Here is a 27,048-nt window from a genome sequence, read left to right as displayed (position 1 = left end):
CGTGATCATTCTTGAAAAAAGTGGGGGAAGGAGGTAAGCCAGAGAAGGCTGCTTGAAGGACATTATTTTTAAGTGTGGAAATGCAGTAATAGACAGGGGTTGAGCAAGAAACAAGGTACAGGAGTGTTCCAAGCAGAGGAAAAAGCTTATGAAAATGGCTATACTTTTTTCAGAGGTTCAGATAGACATATGCTTTTCTCATCTTCATCTCTGGCCATGCTGTAACCTCTGTCTGGAGCACACTTGAGCCTCTTTGTATTCTCCCTGTCCCATCTCATCTCACCCAGACACAGTGGTTACTAACGGTCAAGTGAAGACATGGCCAGGACTTGTAAGGTCGTCTTAGTTCTTTTTAAGCCACATAAAATAATATGGAATTTATCTTCAGGGTCACAGGAAATTGGAGGCTTTTAAGTACATGTACATGAGTGGGTGTGGGTGTCAGACAGTGTTGTTTCCTGGAGGGTTATAGTCCCCATTGCATTTTACTAGGGCAGCATCAAGTTACCTTGGAGAAAGGAGAAATGGATCTTCCTGGGCTGCCGAGAAAAGAGACCCATAGATGGAATAGTCCAGAAGCATCAGGTAACAGCATTAATTTAAGTTTCAGATAGCCCCATGGTCAATATGCAAACAGTACTTGCCGTGATTCTAGACTTTTTTTTTTTTTTACAATCACAGATAATTTATTATTCAACAAAAACTGAGGCATAGGACTCAAGTAAAGAAATTAACAGAAAATATTTTACAAGGGACCTTGAAATACTAGACTATGTGATATATAGATCACAAAGGAAAACTGTACCCAGCAGGATATAAATGTGCAGAATGTATAGTCCAAAATACTTAGTAATGGCAGTTATGACAACAGAAGCATGACTGTACACTGAGAAAACTCACAGAAGACTTTATGCCAAATTATGACCCAAAAAACGGACCATTCAGGTCAGAGACAGAAGAGAAACTGGGGAATAATTTGATTTGCCTAGTGTACTCCAGATAAACTCCAAATTCTTCAACCTAACTTACAAGGTCCTCCATGACCTATCCTCTCTTTACCTCCCCTTCCTCATCTCTTACCAGATCTCCAAGTTGCTTTGTGACTGGTTCTCACTCTCCTCTGCTAATACACATTGTTTTATTTTGCTAGACCATTCTTTTCTTTTTTCCTAGTATAATTCCTCCTCAGCCTGAAGATCTCTCCTTGTACATTGCCTCTTCCAGGAAGCCTTTTCTAAGTATAGTAGGTGCCTCTGTTTCCACTGTCTTAGCACTTACCACAATCCACTCTCTGCCACAGTAACCTCTAACTTCTGAGGGTAAGGATCAGGCTTATCTTGTTACCCTTGATATCTAGCATGGTAATGTTACATGGTAAATATTTAATAAGTGTTTTCTGGAGACTGTATCTGATTGACCAATTGACTTAAAGAGTGAGTGAATGAATAAGGGAAAAAAGACACACGCACAGTCCCTCCCATCAGGAAGCTTGCATAAGCCTCTTAAATAGCCTCATCCACCAGAGGGCAGACAGCAGAAGCAAGAACAACTACAGTCCTGCAGCCTGTGGAACGAAAAGCACATTCACAGAAAGAGAGACAAAATGAAAAGGCAGAGGACTATGTACCAGATGAAGGAACAAGATAAGACCCCAGAAAAACAATTAAATGAAGTGGAGATAGGCAAACTTCCAGAAAAAGAATTCAGAATAATGATAGTGAAGATGATCCAGGACCTCGGAAAAACAATGGAGGCAAAGATCGAGAAGATGCAAGAAATGTTTAACAAAAACCTATAAGAATTAAAAAAAAAAAAAAAACACCTAGAAGAATTAGAGAACTAACAAACAGAGATGAACAATACAATAACTGAAATGAAAAACACACTACAAGGACTCTATAGAAGAATAACTGAAACAGAAAACAGATAAGTGACCTGGAAGACAGAATGATAGAATTCACTGCTGCGGAAAGAATAAAGAAAGAAGAATGAAAAGAAATGAAGACAGCCTAAGAGACCTCTGGGACAACATTAAATGCACCAACGTTTGCATAATAGGGGTCCCAGAGGAGAAGAGAGAGAGAAAGGACCTGAGAAAATATTTGAAGAGGTTATAGTCAAAAACTTCCCTAACATGGGAAAGGAAGTAGCCACCCATGCCCAGGAAGTGCAGGGAGTGCCAGGCACGATAAACCCAAGGAGAAACATGCTGAGACACATAGTAATCAAATTGACAAAAATTAAAGACAAAGAAAAATTATTAAAAGGAACAAGGGAAAAATGACAAATAACATACAAGGGAACTCCCATAAGGTTAACAGCTGATTTCTCAGCAAAACTTCTACAAGCCAGAAGGGAGTGGCACGATATATTTAAAGTGATGGAAGGGAAGAAACTACAACCAAGATTACTCTACCCAGAAACGATCTCATTCAGATTCAACAGAGAAATCAAGAGCTTTACAAACAAGCAAAAGCTAAGAGAATTCAGCACCACCAAACCAACTCTATAGCAAATGCTAAAGGAACTTCTCTAAGTGGGCAACACAAGAGAAGAAAAAGACCTATAAAAACAAACCCAAAACAATTAAGAAAATGGTCATAGGAACATACATATCAATAACTACCTTAAATGTAAATGGATTAAATGCTTCAACCAAAAGACACAGGCTTGCTGAATGGATACAAAAACAAGACCCGTACATATGCTGTCTACAGGAGACCCACTTCAGACCTAGGGACACATACAGACTGAAAGTGAGGGGTGGAAAAAGATATTCCATGCAAATGGAAATCAAAAGAAAGCTGGAGTAGCAATTCTCATATCAGACAAAATAGACTTTAAAATAATGTTACAAGAGACAAAGAAGGACACTACATAATGATCAAGGGATCAATCCAAGAAGAATTTATAACAATTGTAAATATTTATGCACCCAACATAGGAGCACCTCAATACATAAGGCAAATGCTAACAGCCATAAAAGAGTAAATTGACAGTAACAAAATCATAGTAGGGGACTTTAACACCCCACTTTCACCAATGGACAGATCATCCAAAATGAAAATAAATAAGAAAACACAAGCTTTAAATGATACAGTAAACAAGATGGGCTTAATTGATATTTACAGGACATTCCATCCCAAAACAGCAGATTACACTTTCTTCTCAAGTGCTCATGGAACATTCTCCAGGATAGATCATATCTTCAGTCACAAATCAAGCCTTGGTAAATTTAAGAAAATTGAAATCGTATCAAGTATCTTTTCCAACCACAATGCTGTGAGACTATATATCAATTACAGGAAAATATCTGGAGAAAATACAAACACAAGGAGGCTACTAAATACACTACTAAATAACCAAGACATCACTGAAGAAATCAAAGAGGAAATCAAAAAATACCTAGAAACGAATGACAATGAAAACACGATGACCCAAAACCTATGGATGCAGCAAAAGCAATTCTAAGAGGGAAGTTTATAGCAATACAATCCTACCTCAAGAAACAAGAAACATCTCAAATAAACAACCTAACCTTATGCCTAAAGCAATTAGAGAAAGAAGAACAAAAAAACCCCAAAGTTAGCAGAAGGAAAGAAATCATAAAGATCAGACCAGAAATAAATGAAAAACAAATGAAGAAAATGATAGCAAAAATCAATAAAACTAAAAGCTGGTTCTCTGAGGACATAGTTAAAATTGATAAACCATTAGCCAGAGTTATCAAGAAAAAAAGGGAGAAGATTCAGATCAGTAGAATTAGAAATGAAAAAGGAGAAGTAACAACTGACACTGCAGAAATACAAAGGATCATGAGAGATTACTACAAGCAACTATATGCCAATAAAATGAACAACCTGGAAGAAATGGACAAATACTTAAAAAAGCACCACCTTCCGAGACTGAACCAGGAAGAAATAGAAAATATAAACAGATCACACACAAGCACTAAAATTGAGAGTGTGATTAAAAATCTTCCAACAAACAAAAGCCCAGGACCAGATGACTTCACAGGCAAATTCTATCAAACATTTAGAGAAGAGCTAACACCTATCCTTCTCAAACTCTTCCAAAATATAGCAGAGGGAGGAACACTCCCAAACTCATTCTATGATGCCACCATCACCCTGATACCAAAACCGGACAAAGATGCCACAAAAAAAGAAAACTACAGACAAATATCACTGTTGAGCATAGATGCAAAAATCCTCAACAAAATACTAGCAAACAGAATCCAACAGAACATTAAAAGGATCATACACCATGATCTAGTGGGGTTTATCCCAGGAATGCAAGGATTCTTCAATAAATATGCAAATCAATCAATGTGATAAACCATATTAACAAACTGAAGGAGAAAAACCATATGATCATCTCAGTAGATGCACAAAAAACTTTTGACAAAGTTCAACACCCATTTATGATAAAAACCCTCTGAAAAGTAGGCATAGAGGGAAGTTACCTCAACATAATAAAGGCCATATATGACAAAACCACAGCAAACATCGTTCTCAATGGTGAAAAACTGAAACCATTTCCACTAAGATCAAGAACCAGACAAGGTTGCCCACTCTCACCACTATTATTCAACGTAGTTTTGGAAGTTTTACCGACAGCAATCAGAGAAGAAAAAGAAATAAAAGGAATCCAAATCAGAAAAGAAGAAGTAAAACTGTCATTGTTTGCAGATGACACGATACTATACATAGAGAATCCTAAAGATGCTACCAGAAAACTACTAGAACTAATCAATGAAATTGGTAAAGTAGCAGGATACAAAATTAATTCACAGAAATCTCTTGCATTCCTATACACTAATGATGAAAAATATGAAAGAGAAATTAAGGAAACACTCCCATTTACAATGGCAAAAAAAAGAATAAGATACTTATGAATAAACCTACCTAAGGAGACAAAAGACCTGTATGGAGAACACTATAAGACACTAATGAAAGAAAATAAAAGTGATACAAACAGATGGAAGATATACCATGTTCTTGGATTGGAAGAATCAACATTGTGAAAATGACTATACTACCCACAGCAATCTACAGATTCAATGCAATCCCTATCAAACTACCAATGGCATTTTTCACAGAACTAGAGCAACAATTTCACAGTTTGTACAGAAACACAAAAGACCCCGAATAGCCAATGCAATCCTGAAAAAGAAAAACAGAGCTGGAGGAATCAGGCTCCCTGACTTCAGACTATGCTACAAAGCTACAGTAATCAGGACAGTATGGTACTGGCACAAAAACAGAAATATATATCGATGGAACAGAATACAAAGCCCAGAGGTAAACCCACATGCATATGGTCACCTTATCTTTGATAAAGGAGGCAAGAATATACAATGGAGAAAAGACTGCCTCTTCAATAAATGGTGCTGGGAAAACTGGACAGCTACATGTAAAAGAATGAAATTAGAACACTCCCTAACACCATACACAAAAATAAACTCAAAATGGATTAAACACCTAAATGTAAGGCCAGACACTATAAAACTCTTAGAGGAAAACATAGGCAGAACACTCCATGGCATAAATCACAGCAAGATCCTTTTTGACCCACTACCTAGAGAAATGGAAATAAAAACAAAAATAAACAAAATGGGACGTAATGAAAGTTAAAAGCTTTTGCACAGCAGAGGAAACCATAAACAAGACAAAAAGACAATCCTCAGAATGAGAGAAAATATTTGCAAATGAAGCATATGACAAAGGATTAGTCCTCAAAATTTACAAGCAGCTGATGCAGCTCAATATCAAAAAAACATACAACCCAATTCAAAAATGGGCAGAAGACCTAAATAGACATTTCTCCAAAGGAGATATACAGATTGCCAACAAACACACGAAAGGATGCTCAACATACTAATCATTAGAGAAATGCAAATCAAAACGACAATGAGGTATCACCTCACACCAGTCAGAATGGCCACCATCAAAAAATCTACAAAGAATAAATACTGGAGAGTGTGTGGAGAAAAGGGAACCCTCTTGCACTGTTGGTGGAAATGTAAATTGACACAACCACTATGGAGAACAGTATGAAGATTCCTTAAAAAACTAAAAATAGAACTACCATATGACCCAGCAATCCCACTACTGGGCATATACCCTGAGAAAACCATAATTCAAAAAGAGTCATGTACCACAATGTTCATTGTGGCACTATTTACAATAGCCAGGACGTGGAAGCAATCTGAATGTCCATCGACAGATGAATGGATAAAGCTGTGGCACATACATACAATGGAATATTACTCAGCCATTAAAAAAAAACGAAATTGAGTTATTTGTAGTGAGGTGGGTGGACCTAGAGTCTCTTATACAGAATGAAGTAAGTCGGAAAGAGAAAAACAAATACTATATGCTAACACATATATATGGAATCTAAAAATTAATTAATTTAATTTAATTAAATGATTCTGAAGAACCTATGGGCAGGACAGGAATAAAAACGCAGACATAGAGAATAAACTTGAGGACATGGGGAGGGGGAAGGGTAAGCTGGGATGAAGTGAGAGAGTGGCATGGATATATATACACTACCAAATGTAAAATAGATAGCTAGTGGAAAGCAGCCACATAGCACAGGGAGATCAGCTCTGTGCTTTGTGACCACCTAGAGGGGTGGGATAGGGAGGGTGACAAGGAGACACAAGAGGGAGGAGATATGGGAATATATGTATATGTATAGCTGATTCACTTTGTTATAAAGCAGAAACTAACACACAATTGTAAAGCAATTATACTCCAATAAAGATGTATAAAAAAAATTTTCTAGGTTAAAAAAAAAAAGATGTGGCACATATGTACAGTGGAATATTACTCAGCCATAAAAAGAAACGAAATTGAGTTATTTGTAGTGAGGCGAATGGACCTAGAGACTGTCATACAGAGTGAAGTAAGTTAGAAACAGAAAAACAAATACCGTATGCTAACACATATATATGGAATTTAAAAAAGAAAAGAAAAGTTCTTAAGAACTTCGGGTCAGGAAAGGAATAAAGACACAGACATAGAGAATGGACTTAAGGACATGGGAAGGGGGAAGGGTAAACTGAGACGAAGTGGGAGAGTGCCATGGAAATATATACACTACCAAAAAATAGCTAGCTAGTGGGAAGCAACCACATAATACAGGGAGATCAGCTCGGTGCTTTGTGTCCACCTAGAGGGGTGGGATAGGGAGGGTCGGAGGGAGACACAAGAGGGAGGAGATATGGGGATGTATGTATACGTATAGCTGATTCACTTTGTTATACAGCAGAAACTGTCACACCATTGTAAAGCAGTTATACTCCAATAAAGATGTTTAAAAAAAAAAAAGGTAAGAGAATTCAGCACCACCAAACGAGCTCTATAGCAAATGCTAAAGGAAGTTCTCTAAGTGGGAAACACAAGAGAAGAAAAAGACCTACAAGAACAAACCCAAAACAATTAAGAAAATGGTAATAGGAGCATACATGTCAATAATTACCTTAAATGTGAATGAATTAAATGCTCCAACCAAAAGACACAGGCTTGCTGAATGGATACAAAAACAAGACCCATATATATGCTGTCTACAAGAGACCCACTTCAGACCTAGGGCCGCATAGAGAGTGAAAGTGAGGGGATGGAAAAAGATATTCCATGCAAATGGAAATCAAAAGAAAGCTGGAGTAGCAATACTCTTATAAGATAAAATAGACGTTAAAATGAAGAATGTTACAAGAGACAAGGAAGAACATTACATAATGATCAAGGGATCAATCCAAGAAGAAAATATGACAATTATAAATATATATGCACCCAACATAGGAGCACATCAATACATAAGGCAAATGCTAACAGCTATAAAAGAGGAAATCGACAGTAACACAATAATAGTGGGGAACTTTAACGCTTCAATTACAACAATGGACAGATCATCCAAACAGAAAAGTAATAAGGGAACACAAGCTTTAAATGACAGAATAGACCAGATAGATTTAATTGATATTTATAGGACATTCCATCCAAAAAACAGCAGATTACACTCTCTTCTCAAGTGCACATGGAACATTCTCCAGGATAGATCACATCTTGGGTCACAAATCAAGCCTTGGTAAATTTAAGAAAATTGAAATCATATCAAGCATCTTTTGCGACCACAATGCTATGAGATTAGAAATCAATTACAGGGGAAAAATGTAAAAAGTACAAACGCATGGAGGCTAAACAATACATTACTAAATAACCAAGAGATCACTGAAGAAATCAAACAGGAAATCAAAAATTACCTAGAGACAAATGACAATGAAAACACGATGATCCAAAACCTATGGGACGCAGAAAAAGCAGTTGTAAGAGGGAAGTTTATAGCAATACAATCCTACCTCAAGAAACAAGAAAAATCTCACGTACACAATCTAACCTTACACCTAAGGGAACTAGAGAAAGAAGAACAAACAAAACCAAAGTTAGTAGAAGAAAAGAAATCATAAAGATCATAGCAGAAATAAATGAAATAGAAACAATCAAAGTAATAGCAAAGATCAATAAAACTAAAAGCTGGTTCTTTGAGAAGATAAACAAAATTGATAAACCTTTACCCAGACTCATCAAGAAAAAGAGGGAGAGGACTCAAATCAATAAAATTAGAAATGAAAAAGAGAAGTTACAACAGACACCACGGGAATACAAAGCATCCTAAGAGACTACTACAAGCAACTCTATGCCAATAAAATGTAGCCTGGAAGAAATGGACAAATGCTTAGAAAGGTATAACCTTCCAAGACTGAACCAGGAAGAAATAGAAAATATGAACAGACCAATCACAAATAATGAAATTTTTTGGTTAAAAGTCTTCCAACAAACAGAAGTCCTGGTCCAGATGGCTTCACAGGTGAATTTTATCAAACAGTTAGAGAAGAGCTAACACCCATCCTTCTCAAACTCTTCCAAAAAATTGCAGAGGAAGGAACACTCCCAAACTCATTCTATGAGGCCACCATCACCCTGATACCAAAACCAGACAAGATACTACAAAAAAAGAAAATTACAGACCAGTATCACTGGTGAATATGATGCAGAAATCCTCAAAAAAATATTAGCAAACAGAATCCGACAACCCATTAAAAGGATCATACACCATAATCTAGTGGGGTTTATCCCAGGAATGCAAGGATTCTTAAATATACACAAATCAATCAATGTGATACACCCTATTAACAAACTGAGGAATAAAAAGTATATGATCATCTCAATAGATGCAGAAAAAGCTTTTGACAAAATTCAACCCCCATTTATGATAAAAACTCTCCAGAAAGTGGGCATAGAGGGAACCTACCTCAACATAGTAAAGGCCATATACAACAAGCCCACAGCAAACATCATTCTCGATGGTGAAAAACTGAATGCATTTCCTCTAAGATCAGGAACAAGACAAGGATGTCCATCTCACCACTATTATTCAACATAGTTTTGGAAGTCCTAGCCACGGCAATCAGAGAAGAAAAAGAAATAAAAGGAATCCAAATTGGAAAAGAAGAAGTAAAACTGTCTCTGTTTGCAGATGACATGATACTATACATAGATAATCCTAAAGATGCCAACAGAAAACTACTAGAGCTAATCAATGATTTTGGTAAAGTTGCAGGATATGAAATTAATGCACAGAAATCTCTTGCATTCCTATACACTAACAACAAAAGATCAGAAAGAGAAATTAAGGAAACAATCCCATTCACCATTGCAACCAGAAGAATAAAATACCTCAGAATAAACCTACCTATGGAGGTAAAAGACCTGTACTCAGAAAACTATAAGACACAGATGAAAGAAATCAAAGATGACACAAACAGATGGAGAGATATACTATGTTCTTGGATTGGAAGAATCAATATTGTGAAAATGAGTATACTACTCAAAGCAATCTACAGATTTAATGCAATCCCTATGAAATTACCAATGGCATTTTTTACAGAAGTAGAACAAAAAATATTAAAATTTGTATGGAGACAAAAAAGACCTCGAATAGCCAAAGCAATCTTGAGGGAAAAAAGTGGAGCTGGAGGAATTAGACTCCCTGACTTCAGACTATACTACAAAGCTACAGTAATTAAGACAATATGGTACTGGCACAAAAACAGAAATATAGATCACTAGAATAGGATAGAAAGCCCAGATGTAAACCCATGCACCTATCGTCAACTAATCTATGAGAAAGGAGACAAGGGTATACAGTGGAGAAAAGGTGGTCTCTTCAATAAGTGGTGCTGGGAAACCTGGACAGCTACATGTAAAAGAATGAAATTAGAACACTCCCTAACACCATACACAAAAATAAACTCAAAATGGATTAAAGACCTAAATGTAAGGCCAGACACTATAAAACTCTTAGAGGAAAACATAGGAAGAACACTCTTTGACATAAATCACAACAAGATCTTTTTTGATCCACCTCCTAGAGTAATGGAAATAAAAACAAAAATAAACAAATGGGACCTAATGAAACGTCAAAGCTTTTGCACAGCAAAGGAAACTATAAACAGATGAAAAGACAACCCTCAGAATGGGAGAAAATATTTGCAAATGAATCAACGGACAAAAGATTAATCTCCAAAATATATAAACATCTCATGCAGCTCAATATCAAAAAATCAAACAACCCAATCGAAAAATGGGCAGAAGACCTAAATAGACATTTCTCCAAAGAAGACATACAGATGGTCAAGAAGCACATGAAAAGATGCTCAACATCACTAATTATTAGAGAAATGCAAATCAAAACTACAGTGTGGTATCACCTCACACCAGCTAGAATGGGCATCATCAGAAAATCTATAAACAATAAATGCTGGAGAGTGTGTGGAGAAAAAGGAACCCTCTTGCACTGTTGGTGGGAATGATATAGCCACTATGGAGAACAGTATGGAGGTTCCTTAAAAAACTAAAAATAGAATTACCATATGACCCAGCAATCCCACTACTGGGCATATACCCAGAGAAAACCATAATTCAAAAGGACACATGCACCTCAATGTTCATTGCAGCACTATTTACAATAGCCAGGTCATGGAAGCAACCTAAATGCCCATCGACAGATGAATGGATAAAGAAGGTGTGGTACATATATACAGTGGAATATTAGCCATAAAAAGGAACGAAGTTGGGTCATTTGTAGAGACATGCATGGACCTAGAGACTGCCATACAGAGTGAAGTAAGTCGGAAAGAGAAAAACAAATATTGTATATTAATGCATAGATGTGGAATCTAGTAAAATGGTACAGATGAACCAGTTTGCAAGGCAGAAATAGAGACACAGATGTAGAGAACATATGTATGGACACCAAGGGGGGAAAGCGGGGAGGTGAGAGGTGGTGTTGGGATGAACTGGGAGATTGGGATTGACATGTATACACTAATATGTATAAAATAGATAACTAATAAGAGCCTGCTGTATAAAAAATAAATAAATAAAATTTAAAAACACACACACACACACACACACACAAAAACCAAAAATTAAAATGACAAAAAAACCTCAAGAGCATGGATGAAAGAAAGAAGGAGGAGCAGGACACTCTTTTGATGCTTTACCAATAGTGTTTACAAAGAATTAATCACCCATTATTATTATCTTATTTAAGTCTTACAAAACCTTGATAAATTGACATAATTATCCTGCTTTATAGGCAATGAATTTAAGCCTCAGAAAAATTAATGCCTTGCTGAAGACTAAATTGATAGTACGTAGAAGAGCTTGGAAGAGAATCAAATTAGAAATAGTAAGATTTTGAGTTAGAGAGTAAAGTGTAAACACAAAAATATTTTTAAGGAGTTGTAGAAGAAGATGGATTACTGGGTAGACTCACTTGTATTGATATTTACAGTGAAACAAATATGGTCACCTTTGATGCCAGTATAAACTTTGGTGTTCCACAGTTTTATGGACATGATATAATAATTGTACTTTTTTAAAACTTCAAAATATGTGGGTAAAAGTATTGGGGTCTAACTAGTATTTGAATCTTGGGTAAAGCATGTACTTTTCTGCTTGGGTCATGTGGTCATGATTTATTCACGATGGGAGAGCTGAGAGCTGGAAATCCAGCTGCAGATATCCTAGATCTGCTGATTAACAAATATCAGCATTTTGACCAGCAGCATTTGCACAATTTTTCTCAGAGTAAACATATTATTAGGAGTGGAAATTTTAAAAAATCTAAATCTCAAGTATCTTTAATGCACATTAATTAAAATAAATTATAAATGACACCTCCCAAGCTTGAGTAACTAGAATATTGAGAGAATAAGAAACTTAAAGTTCCTGATATGAGTATTTTGAAAATACAAAGCAATTGGCCAGGCTTTAACATCAAGTAAATAGTAGAATAGAAGTTTGAAGAGTATTTATAAGTCAGTCACCTATAAAGACACTAAGATATAACATTAGCAAGGTTTGGGTGATGTTCCTTTCTTGTTAGATCTTGCTATCATAAGATTTATATCTTATCACCCATAAATATAGTAATTTATTTGCAAGAAGATCTATGAGATTTTAGTTTTATGATTGTTATTTTTATTATTAACCTTGAGCTTTTGATGCTTGTTTACTTGGGTGTTATGGAAAATTGTACTTAATCTTTGTGGATTTTTTTTTAGGAAATTAGGTTTTAAATCATTCATATTTAAGCTGCTGGCAATTACTTAATTGATCTTGTTATAACTGATGCAATTTCTTTACAATAGAATTAAGTCAATATGTACACAAGATTGTTCAGAATCTCACAGAGTTAGAAATGAATGAATTAATATCACTTATGATTAAATAAAAATAGTGTATGAATGTAACAGAAACATCTGTAAAAAATAATATCATTACAGTATCAGCAAGAATCTGTGAACTTAAACCAAGTCTCCTGAATTTCTATAGAGGATTACCAGACCCCAGCCAGTTGGGACTAATACCTATGTTGTCATCTTGTTTTTGAATGATGTATATACTGTCTGAGCTGGGCCCCAAACCCTTGGATGAGATACTCCAGGTACTTTTTCCTACCTCTCTGCTGCCTGGCTGCAGAAAACCCTGCGGAAGTCTACAAGACCTTAGAAAATTGTGGAGCTACCTGACAGGAGTCTATGTCCCTGATAAATCATAAAGAACAGTCTATGTCCCTGTCACTTCCTAGGTTAGATGGAATGTGAGTGAAAAATAAACCTCTATTGTGTTAAGCCGTTGAGATTTAGGGATAGTCTGTTACAGTAGATAGTCTAACATGAATAATACAGAGGGTGTGAGGAAAACCCCAACCTTGTCTCATGCTTTCCTCTCAGCATCCTCAACCTTGCTGTATATTAAAGTATCATTAATTATGTACCAATAAGTCTAAATAAAGGTGGCTTTGATCTGGATATTGCTAGAAAATCTATCAGTTGTTTCCAGCATTCCTACAATAAGAAATATGGGTCTAAATTAGAAGTATACGGTGCTTACCATAGGGCCAAAATATTCTCCCTTTGTCCCATAAAACACTGAAATGATATTGTTAATGATTACTGATATTTTCCTCTCCCACAAGGTCCATATTTTCTGCTAAGATATTTCTATTAGACAATTTCCTATCAGTGGAAAAAGAACAATTTGGGATTCTAGGGAGTCTGATTTAATGAAAAGCTATATTGGTAGTTAAAACTCATCAAATCATATAATGAAATGCTCATTCCAATTAGAGTTAATCCTCAAGTTATTTGAACTTATAAGATGAATATATTTTCTATTAGTAAACCAAAATTGTATGCTAGCTCCCAGATTGATTAATTTTTAGCAATATAAAGTTTCTCATTCTTTAAATGCACAGAAAAAGTTTGATCATGATGGCTAACAAAAGTAGTACAAGTATTTCTGAAGTATTTCTGAAGTAGGGTACACTATTTTCACTTAATTATACCCAGAATCCAAATATCAGAATAATGAGTCTCTGTTATTCTGAAATAACATTTTTGACTTACTGATTTTATGGATGGATGAAATGTTTCTCTTAATTCAACCTAAAAGGAAGTGAGCATTTTACATTGCATTATATCTGTCATTTTATAGGTGAGAAAACTGAGATTTAGAGAAGGAAGGTAACTTCCCCAAGGATCCACAGCTGGTAATTGAGGGTGCTGCAGTTTGAACCAGATGAGATTGGCTCTATGGCCTGAGCTCTTAATAACTGAGTCCATTAACCAGAATTTCTCAGACCTGAGATCATGCAGACTGTTCAGAATGTATCTGTGGATCCTTAAGGGTCTATGGACCCTAGATTGAGAAATACTATAATTAAATATTAAACACATATTTAAAATTACTACTCAGCACACATAAGTTTCATTATATAATATCTTGGTCTAATAAAACCATAAACACAAATTTACATAGAAAGTACAATGCAGTTGCATGATGATAAAAGAATCTATCAGATGATCTAAGACATGTGTATACATACATGCAAATCTATCTGTCCATCTAGTTTTTCAGTTATTGAAGAGTATGGACTTGGTTGGGTACAAATAGAGAGCTTTAGTTTTCTTTAATTACTGCCTTTACAATACTCTTTGGAGCAGTTTCTAAACCAAGGTATGCAAAGCAATATAATACCAAGAATTTAAAAGGAATAATGGAGCAAGGATGTGTTCTTTCCTGAGACGGATCTAGCTGAGAATAAATCTGTAGAAGGGACTTCAAGGCAGGTTCCTCCCTTCCACCTTCCTCTCCCTATCTCTTCTATCCTGCTTCACAAAAGAAAGGCACACATCTCAAAAATCTCTCTGGACGTCAAACAAAGTGACTTCAAAATATTGGCTTAAGAAAACAAATCAGTGTCAATGGATAACCAAGGAAATATAAACCATCTCAGGACTTGGGTCTTTTTCTGTCTTACAGATATTTCTGTTAAAAGTGAAAAACTGGCATTTAAAATGGATTGGTATTCATAATTGTTATTTAAGGATCTCGCCTCTTCCAGCTTTTCACATTGTCAAAGAATGTATCAACTTTGAGGGAGTTCCATAAGAGCAAAGCAAATAACACGTAGGTAAGAAATGTTAAATATCGAAAATAGCTTTTTTCATGAATTTAAATATAAGTAATTCTTTTAAGCTATTCTCAAGATTCATCCTTGGGACCTGTCATTAGCTAAAAAGAAAAACTTTGAAGAGTTGAAGCAGTATAGGTTAGTGAAGTAGATCCTTTTAACGTAATTGGAATATTTTTTGAGATTACCAGAATTTTCAAGATACACTGGATAAAACCCACAGGCAAATTTTTTATGCTTTCTTTCAGATTTGGTATGTATTATTCAACAAAGTAGTTAAAACCTATTTTATCAAGTCATATTGTGAAATATTTAATTATTTAATCCTCCTATTTCATCTTATGAAATGACTATTTTCTACCTTTTATTAATAAAAAGTAAAAGTAAATGCTAGCCAGACTGGTTAGTTTTGGCAATAGATAAGTTTCTCTTTATTTAGATGCAAGAAAAATTTGATCACAATAGCTAGTAAAATAATAGAGTTCTTTCTGATTTTGTACAATGCTTTAATTTAACTATTTGAATGACCAAGCATCAGAGTTTAATACATGTATGTTCACACATTTAACAAGGAAATATTTCTAGGTAAATAAATGATTTATGATCTGAGCTATGTATTACATTGCATTGTTAAAAAATAAGTAATGAGAAATAACACATTGATTTACAATTTTGTTTTATAGCTTATAAAATTGTATGAATTAATCTTGTCTTAAGAGGGCGCTATCTTAATCTCATTAAGAATTCATTTCTAAGAAATTATTATATACTTGTAATAAAATTTTACTTTTAGTTATTGTGTTTTGATGAACTGCAGATCATATTGAAACAACTGGGTCCAGAAAAAATACATATTAAATGTACAATTATAGGAAATTTTTAATAAATCACATTTAATTTATATCCATAAACTAGTTCTCTTACCTCTGAACAGACAGGCATAAATCAACAAGTATGCTGCATAAGAAAACGTTCACCTGGGGAGTGAGATTCCAGTGTTGACTTCTAATTTCTGGTGGTGGCACTCCTTGAGGTCTTCTCTCTTGGATTTGGTAAGCACCATTTCTTCACTCTTCAGGCAAGGAAGTAAAAATCCATAGTTTCCTCCTTGGGTAAATAATTCACAACTTGAATAAATTTTGGTTCTCCCTATTTCCTGGGGTTCTGCCTAAACGGACTTGAGGTTGGGATAGGGAATGGGAACCAGCCGTCAGGGAGCCAATAGCCTCAATTATTTTCAACATCCTTTTAAATGCACAGAATTGATGCTGCTTTTTTCTCAGCCTTGGGTTTCTAGTTGTTGAACTTAAGACAACAAGAACATTGCTACTCGGCTCACATACACAGAATGAAGCATAAGTTTTTTAAATTATACAGTGAAATGATTGTAAAAACCACAGAATACATCCTCAGATCCAGGGGGGCTGCAGACCCCAACTTCAGGTTCTGTAATCAGTGTGCTTTCCAACTTTTAGACAGGTGCCATCTAAATCCAAGATAGCCTGTGAACTGGAGATTACATCAGTCTCCACGGAATGTCTCTACTACTGTTCATAGAACAAATTTCACTGAGATGTATTTTAAAAAATCAAAACAGATTTGACCATTTCTAAATAACCTGCCATTTTATTTAGAAATTTCAGGAAAAATCATGATGAAAATTAAGATTATTATAATAAGCATTGTAGGTTAAAATTCAGAACAACTTTTTAGTACTTTAGTATCAATCAATTCTTTAAAACTTTATTAAAGAATAAATGTACCAAAACTAGAAGAGAAGAAAAAGCACATATATAGAAATATAATTATCCCAATTAAATTATATTTTTATAGGGAATTCAACAATCTAGATGAAAAGAGTATTTTCAGTATCCAAATATTTTCTAAAAATAATTATCTAACAACATTGCTTTTTTTTTTTGCTTGTTTTTGGTCACCATTCTCTAATTTATCACTGACCTAATCAAGTTAACATCTCTAGGGTCTGGGAATAGACTTCAACTATATGAAAACAAATGAGTTTTAGAGATACATCAAAGTCCTCTATAATGTAGATATAACAGAGACAAAGTATCAATATATTCAGCCTGGGAGATATTAGTAAGAATAAAAACACAGAGAATAGTTTGGGAATATATAAAGAAACCCAGAGAGTTTCCAAGGGATGCTCACTAATCTTGCAGTTTTCAACTTATACCACATTATCCTGTCAGGGTATCATTATGCAGAATTGATTCTAGACTCACACGTGCAAAGAAGCAAATTCTAAAGTTGATGTGTGACTTTTCCTCTATATCTAAACTAATAACTAAAGATAAAAACCATTCAAGGCAAGGCATATATTTGTTAACGTAATAGTATTGCCCAAGAGCACAATATATTATTTCCACGTGTCATTTTCTCATTGATAATAACATCTGATTTATTCAGTGGTGGTCAATCTTTTGGTAAATTCAACATCTGTAACAAATCTGAGAACCTGAGAGTAAATGGAAAAAGTTCTGACCCACTGAAATACCTAGTATTCTAAGATTCATGCATCTTGTGTACTGGCTAGACCCTTGATTCAACATTAGATATAATGAATGCACATTTTTAATACTTGGGTGTCTTACTTCTCTGTCCACATCAAATTAGGAAGAGAACTGGAAGCTTCATTTGAGAATTTGTGCATCCATTCCACAAATATTTTTTTAAACTTCTCATGTGCTCAGCATTACACTGACAAACTAAACTGTTATTTAATAACTAAATAACAGTAAGAAAGGAAATAGAGAAGCAACCATACTAAAGCCAAGCATAAAACTGATGATTGTAAAAATGACTCTGAATTGTTAAGAGCTTGATACTTTCTGTTTATGTAAGCAAGCAGGTAAATGTGTTTATTTTAGTAAAAAATTTATTTTATTTTCATGTTAGTAGGATTATAACTTGAAATACATACTATTAAAAAGGTTATTCTTGATACTTAAAGAAACAATTTGTTATCTGAAATTAATTTATTGAAGCAATGTAATTCATAACAGCAGCAGGTGTATGGCAATAATAACAGGCAGTGTCTCACTGTTTCTTTAGAAACTTTTAGAATTTATTCTTATAAAAATAGTCACCTCTAAAGGCTGGTACAGCAATTTAATAAGCTTGAGATTAATTTTGATTACATTATGTCTCAGAAAATAGACATTGTGAAACAAGGCACAGCTAGGTTCCTGGAGAAACCACAGTGGTTATTTTCAATTGGCTAGTTCTATTAGATACAGGAATAGCACTGAGAAGCTTTGAAAATTTAATGGTTTCTGTCCTTCCTAGAGTATTAAATCAGTAGATTGAAATGAAATGTTATGCTGGATTTCAAAATAGAATATTGTGAATTATGTACACAAAATAATATTAGTGGTCATTCAGAAAAACAATCAAGCATTGCACATGTTAAACCAGCCATGTAGACTGGCATGGGTTCATAAGTTCAGGGGCTTCATAAAATACTGCTGTGGACAAGTAAACATTTACATCAAAATTGAAAATACATTCCTCAGGTCTATCGTGTCGTGTATTTTTCAGTCTGAGCTACATATGCGTTATCACATTTTGTGATCATATAAAATGCACAGGTTCCCAAAATAAACACAGTCACCTCCAATCAAGTTATTAACAACCCAGTGAAATTGAATTTGGCTAAAAACCAAAATTGGCAGTCTCCTCTCTGATCTTCTATAGATGTTCTTTCTTCCCTGTATAATGCATCCATTGTTTTAACCTAACAACATACATCAGTACTAATCGTTAACACAAACAGCTATGCATGACCATCCATATGTTTTGACATGTAAAACTGACAATTGTTTCTGAGCAAATGTTTCATATTTTACTTGCCACCCACTGATTTCTAGGCTTTTCCCAGAAATGGCAGTTTTGAATTAATAATCCTACATTGTTATTATGTTTCTATAACAGCATTCTGTTAACTGTTCTCAGCACTCCATTATATGTAATTAGAGTTATAAGTGCAAATGAAATAAAAATAAAAATTCTACCAGGTGTTAGATTCATCCCTTAGTAAAGCAATTGAATAAAATGAAAATCTGCCATCTGTTCTATGGATTAAAAATCCACATGTTTGTAACATGGCCTTTTGTAGCCTTTTGATAGCTATGATTTCCAGAGGAAATATATTAAGATAATTTTTTATTATACTTCTCAAAATATTTTGGATTCTCTGCAGTTTTATGAATTTATGATTCCTGATCTATATCAGTTTTTCTTTCCATTCCTTACTTTGTATTATAAATCATATAGGTGTTTTAAATCATGAAAATAGCTTTTAGCTTATTTTCTTGAATGCTAAAAAGAAATTAAAGAAAAATCTTTTTTTCTGGGCACTATCAATGAAATCTCAAAACAATGAGTTTTTAGATCTATTACAATTGGGGAAAATAGAGCTTTTTTTTAGTAGTGATATTGTATAAAATCACCAGATGGCATCTCCTAGTCCCTGTAGAAGATTTCTGTTCTCTTGGTAAACAAAACATTCAAAAGAACAACAAAAAAAATTACGCTATACCAAAAAGGAGGTGTTTCCAAGTACTAACTGCTTATTTTTGTATTGTACTTCTCTCACTTGTTAGTCTCTTGCTTCCATTTTTACTGATTTCAAAAAATATTTATTGCCTATGTAAACTGTAAGGTTTACAGACAAGGAAAGGTCTAGAATCAACCACTAAAATTCTATTCTTGAAATCTCTCTCCAAGGACATTAAGTCCAGGATGAATGTCAATTATCTTTCTAAAGCTCATAGTACAATAATGGTACTTCTGATTCAAAGCTGAGCTTTGCTACAAGAGGCAGAGCCCAAAAGGCAAAATTAAATGTGCAGTGTCTAAACTGAGCTCGCTGATCATCTTTTCCTCTGAGAATCTCAAGCTGTGGTTTACAAACAGCTTTCTTGTGGGGTGTGCTGTGAAATAGCAAATGGAATTTAACTTATCTATTACCTCGGGGCTTTGTTTACTTTCCTAAATGGAGAGCAGCAGGATATAAAGAAAGAATTCTGGAAAAGTATACCATCTAGAACTGTTTCCCAACCACTCTACTGAAGAAAAATATTGTTATGGTCAAATATATTGTAGAAATAACTGATTAAACAGAAATAAGTGTTTTTGTTTATCTGCTTGTTTGAGATGGCTCAGGACTTCTATTCTAATGTGTCTGGTGAATCTCTCAAAAGGAAACATGGATTAAAGTAGTATAAACAGTTATTTCACCCTAGCATATGTATTTTGTTGATTTCTTATCAAGATTTTTATTCAAAGGAACATGCTTTGGGGAAAGTTGACCAGGAGGAAGGTAATATTAATCATCAGTTTTAAGGGATCAGTTATAAAAATTTCAACAATATCATTAATGATGTAATTTTTTGTTTGAAGCGTGATGTAATTTTTTGTTTGCTCATCCATTAATCCATTAATGGATGAGCAAATTTGGAATTTTTTTTTATTCCAACTTCTATTGGAATAAAAGTTTTCCCCGCTCTCCGAAAGTTGAGTGTTCCTGTGAAAACTTTGGGAAGCAGAAACGGAGTAAAGTGAAGAAGCAGTTACCTGATGGCACATCTTGCTAAGGACACGCAAAAATAAATTGAGACAAAGCACAGATGCTCACAGACAGTTTACAGCTTTCGTGGCCTGATGCTAATATGCTGAGTGTAGTTCCTGGGAAAAGAGCCTGGAGGTGCCCTCTCGCTGCTGGGGGGTGAGCACTGCCTCTGCAAACAGCTCCCTGCAAAAACAAATACTGAGTACTATTGTCCCGTTTTTCCCAAAAGGAAAAATCCTCTTAAGATTTCTTTCAGTTAGCAAAAATAGGTACTAATGTGGGTCTTTTGTAAAAGTGAAGTGATATAAAGCAAACTTTCGAAAAGAGGGGGATACCTGTACATTGTATTCCATTTTAGGTGTGATGTACGTCATCATGTGTTTTCTCAAAGAGAAACTTGTATACGTTAGAAAATACCTGAGTAATTGACTGAATTTTTCGCTTTTTATATAAGATGTGTTGATGCAAACTGACATGGCACGATTGTTTAAGAGATTTTTTTTAAAAATTTCCTGCTGAATCATACAGAATGTTGAAATATGAAGACATCAATGGGACTATCTTAACAAATTTACCTCCCTCATTTTAAGGAAATTCCAGCTCAGGGAGGTAAAATAATATGTTCAAGTTTGAGTATTTTTTTAAAGCAAAAAATTAAGAGAAAACCATAGTAACCAAACAGAATACCTATGGCATAAATGAGACAAGTTTATTTCTCTTACATATCCAGGGAGCCCAAAGGTTTCCATCCCAGGCTCCTGTCTTGCTACTATGCTATAAAGGACTTCCATTCCCAAGGCCACCTCAAGGTCCCTGAGAGCTGTTGGAGTCTCAGCATATAGGTACTAATTTTAACCAGCAAGAAGAGAGGGATTAAAAAGACCCTCTTTAAAAGCATTTTCTGGAAGTTGCACACCCTATTTTCCTTATAGCCATTAGCTAATATTTAGACATATGATCAGACCTAAAGGCAAGGAAGCTCTGTGCCCAGCTAAAAATTGAGAAGAAAGTGAGAATAGTGATTAGGAGATAATTAGAAGCCTCTGAACTCAGGTAGCTAGTGAAGGAAGAACTTGCAAGTTAATTCAGCTCTTTAGAATTCCTGTCTTTTCTTTCTTTCTCACATTTCCACTTATTATGTGAATATACCCAAGGTTCTGTATTGTTACATTCTTCAAAGTGTACTTCAAGTCTCCCCTACCTCACAAAGTTTTTTCTAACAACCACATCTTGAAATAATGAATTAACTCTAATTTTGATGTTCAGTCTATACCACAAAATCTGGGCTGTATTGTATTGTGGACACTTCGGTTTCTATGCAGCCTTTTTCCAACTGCATTGCAAGTTTCAAGAAGCCAGGGAGTATAACTTTATTAAAGTTTGTGGCTGGCCCTCGTTTTTGATTTGCTGGATCCAGTGGCCTTTGAGTCCTCATCCTAATTTACTGGGTGTAACCTAGTCCTACCCCTTGGCTTCTGTGGCATCTCTCACCGACTCTTCTTAGTTTTAGAATACTGTGTACCCACAATCCACAGGAAAAGAGATCTTGAACTCTGGTCCCTCTCAGTGTTCATTTGTAGGATATTTTAGTACTGTCGAGGTTTGCAGACTATTGGCCTACAGATCTAGTTTGTAGACATATTTTGTTTGGCTCATATAAGGTCATTAAAAGAATGATTTAGTTGCCAACATTTAAAAATCGGAGATGTCACATTAAAAAAAGAAAATTAAATTTCTGGCTGCTCTTAAAAAATTGAAAGGTCTGGCATCATCAGGTCAACATTCCCACATGCTTTAGTAGCTGTCATCCCTTGTGGAAGAGACTATGCTTTGTGTTCACTAAATTTGATTTCTTTCCCTGTGCACACAACTAAATTACATTTCCCAATAAATTAGGTGTGGCTGTTTGATTGAGTTCAATCAATCAAATGTAGATTTATAAGGTCAAGGAATGGCTGTTGAAAAAATTACCCATATGATGCTCAGTGCTCACTTTCTCACCCTGTATGTCAGACTGATGCATTTTTACTTCCATAGTTCCTAATATCAAAAATAGATACATGAAATTTTATGTTTCTTTGTATGAACTCTTTCAAAATAGGCCCAATAACTACACAATATAGCCATCTTTAAATTTCATGCGAATTTTTACAGAATCCCAGTGAATATTAATGTCATCAAAATATGAAATATATTTAAGTGATTTTCCTAAACTAATTCCTTTACCTGAAAACATCAAGTATTTCCACATTTCTGTCCTTCTCTGTACTTTTTCAATCTATATGACCTAACTGGAAATTAAAATGTGAAAGATACAGTTGAAGTCACCTGGCTTCTTCTTCTCCAATCTTATTCACATCATTCTATTTCCAGAAATAACTATTAGCCTAAATTTGGAATTTATCATTCCCATGCACATTTTAAAATTATTATTATATAAGTAACAACAAGTTATAATTATTGATTATATATTATTATTGAGTTATATATTATTACTTATATATTATATAAGCAAGTATCAATGTTATATATTATGATTTGCCTGCTGTAAAAACATATACATGCACAACACAGAATGCAATTTTCTTTTTCTTATTCAATGTTATGTTTTGTTTTAGAAAAAGAAAATGCATTTTTGTTAAACGTTTTACTTATTTCTTCCCTTTAAGCATTTAAACAGTTAATTTGTGGAATAGCTAATCCATTCACATGGATTCCAAAGTCAGTAAACCTAAAACACTATGGAGTTGAAAATCTCCCTCCCATCTCTGTACTTAGAGCCACTCAGTTTCTACCCACCTCAGTCCCCCAAAATAGGTACCCATGGTTAGTAGTTTTTTCTGTATCTTTGCAGACAAGTTTTATAGGCATAAGTAAATGTTATCATGCTATGCATTATTTTGTGCATTGCTTTTTCACTTAATAACATATTGATTATCTTTTCATATCAGTGCATAAAGAGCACTCTTATCCTTTCTTTGTGTAGCATCATGTTTTATTTCATGAATGAACCTCTACTTATTTAACTACTATTCTATTGATGTACATTTTGATTGTCTCTACTTTTTTAGCAATTACAAATAATGCCACAATATATAACACACATACATAATTTTGCACGTATGAGTTATATCAGTTATTTATTATAGCATACTAAATTAGCAGCTTAAATTGATAAATGTTTATTATCTCACATTTTCTGTGGGCCCAGAACGCAAGCAGAGTTTATTTAGATTCTTTTGCCTCAGTACGTCTCACAAGGCTGTAATCGGGATTTGCCAGGTCTGTGTCTTCATCTGAAGGCTTGACTGGGGAAGGATCTGCTTTCAAACTCTCTCACTTGGCTGTTGTCAAGATTCAGTTCCTTGGAGATTTTTAGACTGAGGGCCTCAGTTCCTTGTGGACTGTTGGCTGGAGCCCTTCCTTATATCCTTGCCAGATGGACCTCTCCATAGCGCAGCAAACAACATGGCAGCTTGCTTCCTCCAGAGCAAGGGCTCTATGAGAGAGAGAGTGCAATGTAAATAAAGAGCCACAAAGAATAAGAAATAAGTTAATAGATGCACATGCACATGTGTGTTTGTATATGTGGAGGAAGAGGCTGCCAGAGGAGAGGGAAGTAGAAGAAAGCAGTGGAGCCACAGATGGGCATGAGAAGAGAGCACTCAAATAGCCAATAGATGTTTGCTGGAAAGCACTGCAAGACAATAACAACCAGAACTGACACTGGGGGGAGTTTTGGCATGCTTCAAATGTAGATAAACACAAGAGCTTGCAGTAAGGAAGCCTGAAGGAGTGGGGACAATCTAGCTCTCAGAAGGCTTGAAATTGACCTGCCAAGGCCAACTTCCAGGGCAGGGCCCAGGGAGTAACTGCTGGGAGCGGAACTCAAATTTAGCGTAACATAGATAACAGAAAGGAAGGAAAAGATAATAGTTGTGGAGAGAGTAGAGCCGGGAATGTCAGGAAGCAAGTTACTACTGGAAACAACAGAAGGGGGAGCTCTGTGAAATAAAAGAGCCAATCAGAATCAAAGCTTCCTTTAAAAATTCAGGAAAACTAATTTCATACAAAAATGAGTAAGAGAAAAATAATGTGTGAATCCCATAAGTAGAAAGAAAAAAAGGAATAGAAGAATATCTACACAATTAAAAGACCCCAGAAAAGAAATACAATAGACAAATAAATATTAAAACCATGCCTAATATTTCAAAGTGAGCTAAAAGATATCAAGAAAAATACATAAGAAATAAACTAATAAAAATACAACATAAAATCAGAATTAGAAAAACTCAGCAATGACCTGACAGAACTCAAAAAAAATCAGATTTGACTTTTTAAATGCTCTTATAAATATTTTGTACGTTTAACTTGGAACACATGTGCTAGAGTTTCACTGAGGCATATGCCTAGTTGTGGGATTGCTCCTTCAAGGTGTGTGAACATCTTCAAATTTGCTAAATATTGCCAAATTGCTATCTGTAATAAAATGGTTGTGCTAGTTTACATTCACACCGATATCTTAGGTGAATCAACAGATCTGTATATATTACCCACCTTTTTACTGTCAGCCTGTTTCAATTTTTCCAATCTGTTGGGCATGAAATGGTATCAAAATATTATTTAAAATTTTATCTCTGTGCTTACTAATGAGGTTTAGCATTTTTAATGTAATTTTTATCAAACTTTCTCTGAATTACCTGCTCACATGCTTTTATCTATTTTCTTCTGGGTTGGTTTTGTTTTTCTTATTGATTCATAATAATTCTTCTATTTATTTTAAAAAACAGTTCTCTGTTACATGGATTTTAAGTATTTTTTTAAGTTTAAGATACATCTTTTTAAGATATGTCTTTTTAGTTTACAATGTCTCTTTTCAAAACAAACCTTGTAATGTTAATATAGTATATATTTCAGTAAGTTTTCATACATAGTTAGTGGTATAACGTTTTTGTGCTTTTTTTCTCTCCTACACCAGTAACAAAAATAAATGTCCTAGACATTCTTGAACACTTTGTAAAGTTTTGCTTTTACATTAGAGTCTTTAACCCACGTGGAATGGATTTTAGGTGTAATGTGAGGTATGGTTCTAATAATTTATTTTTGTTGTATCAGTAACCACATTAAAACCAATTTTCACTAATACAAACAGTGCTGCAGTTGGCATGCCTGTGCTCATGAGCGTGTGCTTCTTTATGGTAGCACCTAGAAGTGGAGGGACTGGGATGAGGAGCATGCACATTTTCTTATTCAGTAGCTGTTGAGAGATTATTCTCCTAATGGAATTTTTGAGTTGACACTCACTCATTGGGTGACACTCACTCATTGGGTGACACTCACTCATTGGGTGAAGTTTGAATTCTACTTCCCTTTGAGTGTCATCAGACATTAATTTGAGCCAATCTGATGCATGTTAATTGTTGTATCAGTAGTCATTTTACAAAGATTTTTTTCTTTCCATTTGTGTTCTTGAAATATATAATCACTTGCTCAAAGTGGACTATTTTCTGAATTTGCATAATTTGTGAATCCCAGAGTATTTCTTTCAGAGTGATAAGCAGATATCCCCAAAGAAGGTATTAAATAACGATTCCTTCCCTGCATTGTTACCTTGTATGTAAGACACTATCTTAAAGATGATCAAGGAAAAGGAATTTATAATTATTTATTTGAATCTTCTCATCCCCATGCTTTAAATATTCATACTACTACTACTAACTTATATCTGCATGAGCACTTGACAATTTTAAAGAGTTCTAGCATGCATTTGGACAAGAATTTAAAACTCAGAGTTTCTCATAACTAAACATTAATAAAAGTGATAAAATGTTCTTTTTTGTGCTAATGAGTCACTCCCAGTTTTTTAGCTACCTATTATTTTGTTTCATCAAAAATGTTTGCATATTTATATCAACTTTCTGTTTACCCTTAGATTATGAGTCGTGTGTCAGCTGCAGAAATAGGTTTAATGAGTTTCATGGGGATACCTCATTCCAAGAACAAAAACTGGAAAAGAAATAAAACACAAATGCCTGCATACTAATATGGCCCCTTACATCTCCTTTAGAGAGGCCTTTACTTCGAATTTGGCTTTCTTTGTGTAATCTCCTACAGACACCACACTAATTCTAAACATATAAACAACAAATACCCAAAGGTAGAGGTTACCGTTACTCTACCCTGAATATTGTATTTCTCTGCACCTGCTCAGGTTTTATTTTATAGACTATTGCTTTGTTCTGCTGCTTTTTTTCCTTCTTTCTTTTTTAAGAACAATTGTTGTTTATGATAGAAACCGTTGCCATAAAAATAAACATTTAACTTATTGCATTCTACACAGACATCCTATTTCTTTGAAAGAGAGGCTTAATTTACTTTGGTGAAGATAATGCATTATA

The 27,048-nt window shown here is 34.6% G+C and overlaps 1 protein-coding gene across 2 annotated transcripts in view; it reads left to right on the top strand.

The window, feature by feature from the left end:
* LIN7A (lin-7 homolog A, crumbs cell polarity complex component) overlaps window positions 1–27,048 on the top strand; it is a 242,791-nt gene that overhangs the window by 10,725 nt on the left and 205,018 nt on the right. Inside the window, exons 3-5 of one of the 2 annotated variants that reach the window (XM_068560210.1) lie at window positions 493–585; window positions 14,907–15,057; window positions 15,992–16,109. The gene's annotated coding sequence lies outside the window, so the exon portion shown is untranslated. The remainder of the gene's footprint in view (window positions 1–492; window positions 586–14,906; window positions 15,058–15,991; window positions 16,110–27,048) is intronic. The other variant, XM_068560209.1, reaches the window with a different exon arrangement.

The sequence above is a fragment of the Eschrichtius robustus genome, chromosome 13, assembly GCF_028021215.1.
Source record: "Eschrichtius robustus isolate mEscRob2 chromosome 13, mEscRob2.pri, whole genome shotgun sequence".
Taxonomy (NCBI): domain Eukaryota; kingdom Metazoa; phylum Chordata; class Mammalia; order Artiodactyla; family Eschrichtiidae; genus Eschrichtius; species Eschrichtius robustus.
The sequence above is the reverse complement of the archived record's forward strand: the minus strand, read 5'-3'. Positions and strand labels throughout refer to the sequence as shown.